Source organism: Saccopteryx leptura, chromosome 8 (genome assembly GCF_036850995.1).
Source record: "Saccopteryx leptura isolate mSacLep1 chromosome 8, mSacLep1_pri_phased_curated, whole genome shotgun sequence".
In the NCBI taxonomy this organism is placed as follows: Eukaryota; Metazoa; Chordata; class Mammalia; order Chiroptera; family Emballonuridae; genus Saccopteryx; species Saccopteryx leptura.
Window position 1 is genome coordinate 17,960,216 of NC_089510.1, and position 9,682 is coordinate 17,969,897.

The 9,682-nt window shown below is 37.3% G+C and overlaps 1 non-coding gene across 1 annotated transcript; it reads right to left on the reverse strand.

Moving 5' to 3' along the window:
• Nucleotides 1-704: 704 nt before the first annotated feature.
• On the reverse strand, nt 705-809 carry LOC136380209 (U6 spliceosomal RNA). Its single transcript, XR_010746885.1, has one exon. It is a non-coding gene; the product is annotated as a U6 spliceosomal RNA (small nuclear RNA).
• Nucleotides 810-9,682: the final 8,873 nt, after the last annotated feature.

Sequence of the window (9,682 nt, forward strand, 5' to 3'; positions counted from 1 at the left end):
ATATACAATATCTACATACTGCATCTACCCAACTCCTCACCCCAAGCAAGTCTCTTTCTGCTCACAATATTCACCTTTGGCCTCCTCCCCTACCTTCCCCACTCTTTCCCTCTGGCTATTGCCACTCTGTTGTTTGTATCTCTATGTCATTTACATGTACCTTGACAAGGAATAGAACTCGCAACCAATTGAGACACTCAGAACAACACTCTAACCAATTGAGCTATCCAGTCAAGCAATACTCCTCTTTTTATATGATTTTTTATTCCTAAATAATATCATTTAACATTTATTATATGATAATAAATTTATCATAATATTAGTTTGGTGATAATAAACTCCTTAACATTTTCTTATCTGGCAAACTCTATTTCTCCAACAATTTTAAATTATAGCCTTGCTGGGTAAAGTATTCTTGGTCCTAGTGTCTTGCTTTTTATCACTTCGAGTATTTCATGCCAATCCTTTCTGACCTGAAATGTTATTGTGGAGAAATTAACTGGCAGTCTAATGGGAACTTCCTTGTGTAACTTTGCTGCTTTAAATATTCTTTCTGTGTCTTTAACATTTGCCATTTTAATTGCTATGTGTCTTGGTGTGGACCTCTTTGGTGTCACCTACTTTGGATATATCTATGCTTCTTGTAATTTTTTGCATTCTTCACCAGTTTAGAACATTTTCAGTCAATATTTATTCAAATAGGTAAAAATCTAGAATGCTTTATGAATTTGAGTGTGATTCTTGCACAAGGGCCATGCTAATCTTCTCTGTATCATAAATATTTTCATATATGTTCTTCCAAAGTGAACACTAGACGATACTAGCTTTATATTTAAGAATACACATAAGCTGAAATTAAGGAAACAGTGAACATTGGTCATGTAAATAGTAACCAAAAGAAACAAGGATTAACTATATTTATATCAGTCAAGGTAGTCTTTGTTGTTTTTTTTTTAAATAAAGTCTATTATATCATTATATATATGGGGCAATTCATTAGGAAGATATAATCATTATAAAAATGTTTGCACTCAACATCAGAGCATAAAATATATAAAGTCAATATTGACAGTTCTAAATAAATAGCAGCATGATAATAAGAGGTGACGCTGATAATTTACTTTCAAAAATGAATAGAATGTCATAAAAGAATGTCAAAAAATAAATAGCAACCTTGAAAAACACTATAGGCCAAATGCACCTGAGATTTTAGAACTCTGCACACCACAAGAGAAGAATATAAAGTTTATTTACATGCACAAGAAATTGTTTTCATTAGAAATCATATGTTAGGTCACACATATCAAGTTTTTATAAATTTAAGATGATTGAAATTATTCAAAATATTTTTACAAACCTTAATGTAATAAATCTAAAAATCAATCACAGTAAGGAAATTAAAAAAATTAACAAGTATATGAAAACTAAAAAACTTTAAGTGATCATTGGGTATAAAAGAAAATCTAAAATGAATTTGAAAGCATATCAAGACAATTGAGAAATATAAAAGCATTACTAAGAAGAAATATTGTAGCAATAAAACATTATAAAATAAAAATCTTAAACAAATAACCTAATTTAAGACCTCAAAAAGTTACACAAAATAAGTCCAAAGTTAGAAGAAAGAAAATTACAAAGATTAGTGCTAAAATTAGAACCATAAAGAACAAAAATAATTTAAAAAGTTACAGCTTTTAAAAAATAAACAAAATCTAAAACCCTTGGCTAAACTAAGAAAAAACAGAAAAACTTAAATTAAAAAAACAAACAAAAATAAAAGAGGAGACATTACAATGAATAACTAAGAGGTAAATGAGAGTATAATGGCATTTTATAACAACTGAAAGTCAACAAATGTATAATCTAGAAAAAATGAAAACATTTCTAGAAACATACAACCTACCAAAGCTAAATTATAAAGATATGAGAAGTCTGAAGACACCAAATCAATTAAGGTGATTGATTTGGCAATCAATAACTTCTCAGCAAAGAAAAGCCCAGTAAAAATTGCTTTATGATTAAATTTCTACCACTATCAAAGAAAAGTTGATGACAATACTTTTTAAAATTTTTTACAATGTAGGAGAAAAGAGATTGCTTCCAAAATCATTTGATAAGGATAGTATCACTGTGTAATGAAAGCAAACAAGGAAAGCACAAAATAATAACTATATATGCCAATTTCTCTGCGAAATACATAAACAAAAATCTTCAACCAAATTCTGGCATACAAAACTCAACTGCACATCAAAAGTTTGAACACTATGATCAAATGGAATTTACCATAAGACGTAAGGTTGATTAAACATATGCAAGTATATCAATGTGATACATTACATTAAGGAAATAAAAGGTAATCCACATGATCATCTCAGGCACCCATTTTGATTAAACGCTCTCAGCAAAGTACATATAGAAGAAACTTATCTTAACACAATAAAGGCTATATAATAAAATCTCATAGATAACATTATATTTAATAGGGAAAAATCAAGAGCTTTTCCTGTAAGATCTGGTAAGAATGTGTACTCTCACCAATCCTATTCAGCATAGTACTAAAAGGCTTAGCCAGAACAATTATACAAGAAAAAAAACTAATCAAAAACTAAAGAGAATATATAAAATCATCTCTATTTGTAAATGACATAATTTTATATGTAAAAAAATACCTTAGCAACTCCATTAAATCTGTTAGAACTAAAAAATTCAGAAGAAAATGCAGATTTTGGCATTTATCTCTCTCTCACTATAAATAAATAAATATAAATAAAATTTTCAGATAAACAAAATGGCTTGTAATTTTTTTAGCTTCAATAATCTATGATAATACCTCTCATACATATGCATTACTTTGGCCTAAATGTCAACTATTATTGAGTGGCTATCATCAAATTTCTTAGTGGCATTTAGAAGACAGTGAAGAACATAAAATGTTATCATTATTTTATTTTATTTTAAAAATTTATTTATTTATTTATATAGCAAGAGAGACAGCCAGAGGGACAGACATAAGAAGGGAGAGACATGAGGACCATCAATTCATAGTGCAGCATCATAGTTGTTCATTGATTGCTCTCTCATATGTGTTTTGACCAGCGGGCTGCAGCGAAGGCAGTGACCCCTTGCTCAAGCCGGTGACCTTGGGCTCAAGCCAGTGACCATGGGGTCATGTCTATGATTCCCACGCTCAAGCCAGTGACCCTGAGATCAAGTTGATGCGCATGTGTTCTAGCCGGCAACCTTGGGGTTTGAACCTAGGTCCTTTGCATCTCAGGCCAATGCTCTATCCACTGCACCACTGCCTGGTAAGGCTATTTATTTCTAAATTTTAGCAACCATTATTACATAGTCTAGGTTTTTATCATACAAAAATTTTTAAAAATAGAATTTATGGTTATAGATTTAAAATAATCACAAAAAATTTAATATTATTTATGTGACCAGGAAAATCCAGGCAGTATATTTTCAGGGCTAAAAGGTGCAAAGATTTATCTAGAATCCTCATTTTCCTTTTGCTTCCCTGGATCAGGTAGATCGGTAGTATAGAATGCTTGAATTTGAGGAAAGTATAAGTAATGTTCAAATAACACAAAAAAATACCAAATTAATGGTGTACTAATAATCACATTTTCTTTTATACTAGGGTTCTCACAAGAAAGTAGTTGCCCTAAATATCCTTTTTCTTGGCAAGTCATTTTTCAGGGATTTGTTTTTAAATGTAAACTTAACATATTTTCAGTTGAATTAATAATAGTAGTATCACATATATAGGGTGGGGCAAATAGGTTTAGAGTCATGAATACATAAAACACTACTTTTCCTTGTATTATTATTTACTTACTACTGTATTATTTTCCATATTAACAACTATAAAAATACTTATTTTCATGCTCCAGTGGCGCAGTTGGTTAGTGCGGTACTTATACAACATACTTATTTTCATCCTGTGGTCATTTATTCCTTTAATCCTGTGACATTACTTTAAAGTACTGATTTTAAAAATTTATACATATTTCTTAATTAATATTCTGAAAATAAATATTGTAAAATCATTTCTAACCCTTATTGGCAGCAGGTTAAGAAACTGACCAGGCGGTGGCGCAGTGGATGGAGCGTTGGACTGGGATGCAGAGGACCCAGGTTCGAGACCCGATGTTGCCAGCTTGAGCGCAGGTTCATCTGGCTTGAGCAAAAAGCTCACCAGCTTGGACCCAAGGTCGCTGACTCAAACAAGGGGTTACTCAGTTTGCTGAAGGCCCGCGGTCAAGACACATATGAGAAAGCAATCAATGAACAACTAAGGTGTCACAACAAAAAACTGATGATTGATGCTTCTCATTTCTCTCCGTTCCTGTCTGTCTGTCCCTATCTATCCCTCTCTCTTTCCCTGTAAAAACAAAAAACAAAAACAAAAAACAAACAAAAAAACCTGTCATTAGAAATAAGAAAGTTTTAAAATAATTGGGTGATTTATCTTAAATTTTTACTTCAAACTCTAATAGAAAACAAAAAAATACTACATAGCAACTGGAAGAGTTCAACTCAATAGCAACATGTGTAAGAAGCTAGCTGCCATTCTACATAATTTCTTTGCTGCCAAAATGTATAGGTAGTCAACACATTTTAATTTTAGAAATTAATTGAACTACTAACTCTTCCATAAATCCAAATAATTAATGTCAAGCTGCAAAATGTTTGCCTATTCTGAGGGAAATTAAAGAACTATGTCATTGTGCTATATTTTTTCTTATAAATAAGATATAGTCTTCTAGTCCCTAGTGGAGGATGTTATTTGTCACACTGACTGAAATACTTTGTTTCACATTATGGTAATCTAAAGTGAAAAACATTGTTCTTAAAGAATCTGAGCCTTTTAGAAAAGCAAAAGCAACCGAAATTTTAAGACAAGAAAAATCCTTATACGTGCCGTTTTTAAAGACAGTTCATAAGTGGTACTTGAAATAAAAAAAAATATTGTGTTCTCAGTTGGGTGCTTTTTCAAATGAATAGTTATGACACTACTTTTTAAAATATTTTTTTTTGCATTTGTGTTATTTTGCTTGCTTAGATAGAAATTTGCTTGAGTGTAGAGAAAAGTTATTTTAATCAAGGCTAAATTAAAAAAAGTAACTTAAAAATTATCTGATAATCTGAATTAAATAGTCATTTTCTTGGGCAAATGAGTTCATAAAATTTGTATTTTTTGAGTTTGCTCACTTTTGTTGATAAAAATGGTGCTGGGCAGCACCAGGTATGTAATCTGAAATTGCAAATTACCTTTCTGCTTGGGAAGAGCCATTGTCTCACTAATATTTGCTGGAGGAGAGGTTTTCACACCAGAAAGTTTTGAAAAGAGAGAGGGAAGAAGGAGACAAGCCATGTTCTTGCAGAGAGAACAGAGAGAGAGAAGATATGCAGATGGGGAACCAGAGCTGAGGGGCTTTTGTGAGCTCAACGAGACTGGTGAGGCCTTTGATTCGAGGAGAAATTGGAGAAGATTCTCCTGGTTGTGTAACCAGAGAATGTGTCAGAGTCTTTAGGAGCCCTGAGTGAAAGGAAAGAGTTTTCCCTGTGTGTTTTCTTGTTGGCCAATACGAGTCTTGAATAAAAAAATGGCCCACCATTTTTTTTTTTTTTTGCTCCACTTTTTCTTTACCAATTGCTCAAATCTAATGGGAACCTGCATGTGTATAGCCAGGACGGCAGTGACTACTGACCATACATTTGGTGTAGTTTGTGGCAGAATTCGGATCAGATCAGTATGGAGCTGCCATCACCCTTGATGGGTGGGGTAGAGGAATAATTATTGTTATGGTTCTCCATGGCTGTCCTTTTGGGTACCGTGGGCTGGCTGATTTTTACAGCCCTGCAAGAGGAAACCAAGAGGGCTATGAAAGAGGCTGTCTGAGGCTTGCAAACCGAGCAGCAGAAAGAGCTGGAATGGCCACAATTGAAAGTGATGCAGATCTTGAAACTGGAGTGAGCGCTGGAGAAGGAGGACACACAGGTTTGCGAGTTGAAGTTTGCCCTGGAAGTTGAATGTTGGCAGAAGCAGTTGTTGGAGGAACAACTGTGGGTTCAGCTTCATGAAAGCCAGCAGCTACAGAAGCCTAAGAAGGAGCCATGCCGGTGGAGTGGATCTGATTCAGCGGGAGCTGGTATTTCCAGCTTTTCTTCTGAGGGTGAGAAGGTGGAAGGTGCTATCTCCAGACTCCAGAAGGTAAAAACCCAGCAGCAAAGAGTACCTATTAAGCCCCTGGTAGATTTGTTATGATTGTGGGGCATAGGGGTAGATGGCATCATGCTTTTTGGAGCAGAGGTGGAGATGATGGCCACCATAGTCACGTGATATTCCTTGGGTCAGCATCTTAAGAGCTGCCGAGATAGCAGGGATAAGGGGGAGGCCTGAGGTTCCATGTGCATGGACTGATCTTGAACTGTGATCGGAGGGGACACCAGCTCCCATGTTAGATAGACATGTGGCTTTTGAACAAGGTGAGAGAATCTGATGGGGGTGACAGCTCTGGTGAAGAGCACCTTTGTAATTGTTGCAATTGTATGACTTGTGCTGTTGCTGTAGTTCGTTTGTGTGTTGTACCTCATTCCTTTCACAAAAATGCCTGTGCTCTGGAATGCAAAGAGAGCAAAAAGGGTGGAATGTTGAGCAGACGAATTTGTAAAATTTTTATTTTTTGAGTTTGCTCACTTTTATTGATAAAAATGGCAGTGCCAGTATGTGATCTGTGAAATTGCAAATTACCTTCCTGCTTGGGAAGGGCCATTGTCTTGCTAATGTTTGCTGGAGGAGAGGTTTGGCACTGGAAAGTTTTGAAAAGAAAGAGGGAAGAAGGAGAGAAGCCATGTTTTTGCAGGAAGAACAGAAAGAGAGAGAGAGAGAAGATATGCAGATGAGGAACCAGAGCTGAGGGGCTTTTGCAAGCTCCACTGAGAAGGGTGGGGCCTTGGATTCCAGGAGAAACTGGAGAAGATTCTCCTGGTTGTGGAACCAGAGAATGCGTCAGGGCTTTGGGAGCCCTGAGTGAAAGGGAAGTGTTTTTCCCTGTGTGTTGCTCATCAGCCAGTACAAGACTTTAATAAAGGAATGGCCCTTCGTTTTTTGGCTCCACTGTTTCTTTACCGTCTTTCCAAATCTAATTAGAATCTGCATGTGAATGCCCAAGATGGCCATGACTACAGGCCATACACATTTACATCATTAAAAAATAAAAACATGAAATTTTCGGAGTAGTTATTTTTTAGTTCTTAGAATATTTGCTTATACCTTTTTACAGATATATTGATCTGGTTGTAATTTTTCAGCTTTTACTTTGGTTAATTTTGTGGAATTTTCCCCTTCAGTGCTACCTTGAATTTTTAAAAATAATTCTAAGTCATAGTAAATGTTAAAGTAATTATGTTCAATTGAGAATAAGCTATCCTGGAGTTTTATAAAATTAAAACTTGTAGAGATTTCAAGATGGCCATGAAGTAAGCAATTGGATGTTCCACTCATCTTCACACAGGACGAGACTGCAGTTATAACTAAATTTAAGAATTATCTTGAAAAATCAACTTAGGACTAAAACAAGAGAAGTCTATCACCAAGGATTTACAGAAGAAGCCACATCAAGACCAGTGGGAAGGGCAGAGATTCAAAAAAGAAGCTGCCCCTGCTCCCAGGAGTGAGCAGCTGCTAAGTTTTTCCCTGCAAGGTGTGGGTCCTAGGCCCTGGGCCGGGAGCTGTAACCTAGAGTGCCAGAGCCTAGAAGAGGTGCCCACATAGCATTTGGTGGTGAAAAGAGTTGAAGTCTTTATCTGCAAAATAGAGATGGGAGATCTCAAACAAGCCAGCACTTTCTCGAATAGCCAAGGCTGAAATTTTTGTTCACAGCCACTTACCTGGGCTCCAGTGAAGGGAGGAGAACTAGAGTTGTGTGAAGAGAGTGTGAGATTGGTGGACTCAAGGAGAGATGTGGGGAGGACAGCTACTAGAACCCCTGTACTGTGTCACACTCCAATACTGCAATTGTCATCTTTCCTGGGTGGAGCAACCCCCCCCCCCCCGTGTGACATCAAACTGGAGGAAAGTGACTGCCCTACCCTCTGGAAACTCTTTTACCCTACCCTATGGAGATTTAGCCTGTGAGTGGTAAGCAGCATTGACCAGGAAGCAGAAGGCTGAAAAGACTAAGGTGATGACAGTGACTTGGTATTCTGACGTTAAGACTGGAGCTTTTCCTCCACTTTCCTGAGAATATAATTGATGATTCTAGCTAGCAGTAGATTCCATAGAAACTGTCTGGACTGTGTGCAGACAAAAATCTCTGGGTTTCAGAGGCCACACCCATTGGACTTCGAGAGGCTACCTCCTACTGAGCTCTGTAAAACACATCAGGACAAACTGACACCTAGGACCCTGTCAGCCACAGCCAAAACATTTGGAATTTCTGAATGAACTCAGCCTCTAGACTCCTCCAGAGGATGTTTCAGTGGCAGAGCCTAACAAGCAGTTGGCTGACAGAAGCAGCAGGAGGTAGTTCTCAGGGAACGTTGGGCTTTTATTGACTTGCTCCCAGGCCCAGGCTGGTAAAAGCCAGCCTGGGTGTGCAGCTTCGTCCACCCATGTGCATCTAAGTCCTGCAGAGGCGGCCATAAATTTGGGATTGCTTACAGCTCCAAAAAGGTTGCTAAGGCCTATTACAGGCAATGTCTTACTCTGGTATATACCAGGTGTTCTCCTAAGAGCTTTAGAACCAACATATCCAGAGATCAGCTACAGAGAACATCAGAGCTGGACCCAACTACCCTTACTAGCTGCATATCCAAAGGGATAGCTTGTCAGGTGCTAATCCAGCTGAATTAAATTAATCTTTTTGTAGTCAATACCAGCGCAAGAGCTTAAATGCTCTGAATGAAGTAGAGATTCACAATCCACAGGTACAAGTCCTGGATATCCTGCCTTACTGGCATAAGTTCTACAGAAGGAAGGGAGAGAGGCTTAGAGCAGAAACATCTGCAGTATGAGTTCCTTGGAACCTACTGTTAGGACTGGTCAAGGTGCTTAAGCACCTTCTGGGGGTCACTATCATCCCCACTAGGAGACCCTCTCAATCTTCCTCCCTGAAACCAGGGACTGTCCAGGTGAAAGAACTACTGCGGAGGACACTGTTGTCCCCACCCCGCCCCATCCCATCTGAACCTGTTGCGTACGCTAAAGTAGTCACCCCAACCTCAGCTGTCGTAACACACCAAGCTTGCAACCTAAGGAAGTCTTGGTGGAGTGGGGCCTGTCTGAGCCCGCTCTACAGTCTTTCTACAGAAAACTGTGGGGAGAGCAGGCAGCTGCAAGAGGAGGCGGAGCAGCTGAAAGTGAGGCAAATCTTAAGGAACTTGAGCCATTTTGCTAAGCTGCTGTCAGCTCTAATCAGGTGAAAGTCATTCTTTATATGCAGATTGGCCCTCCCTCCCCCACTGAAAATGCAAACAGAAACAGTAAACAGAGTGGTAGTGCCAGACATTAAAGAAACACTCTCGTTTACTATTGAAACAACTAAAATATAACGTATTTGGGAAAAAATTTTAAGCAAGGAAGTTAAAGACTTGTACTTGGAAAATTATAAGACATTGAAAAAAAAAGTCCTGGCTGGTTTACTCAATTGATAGAGCATCAGCCAAATGTACG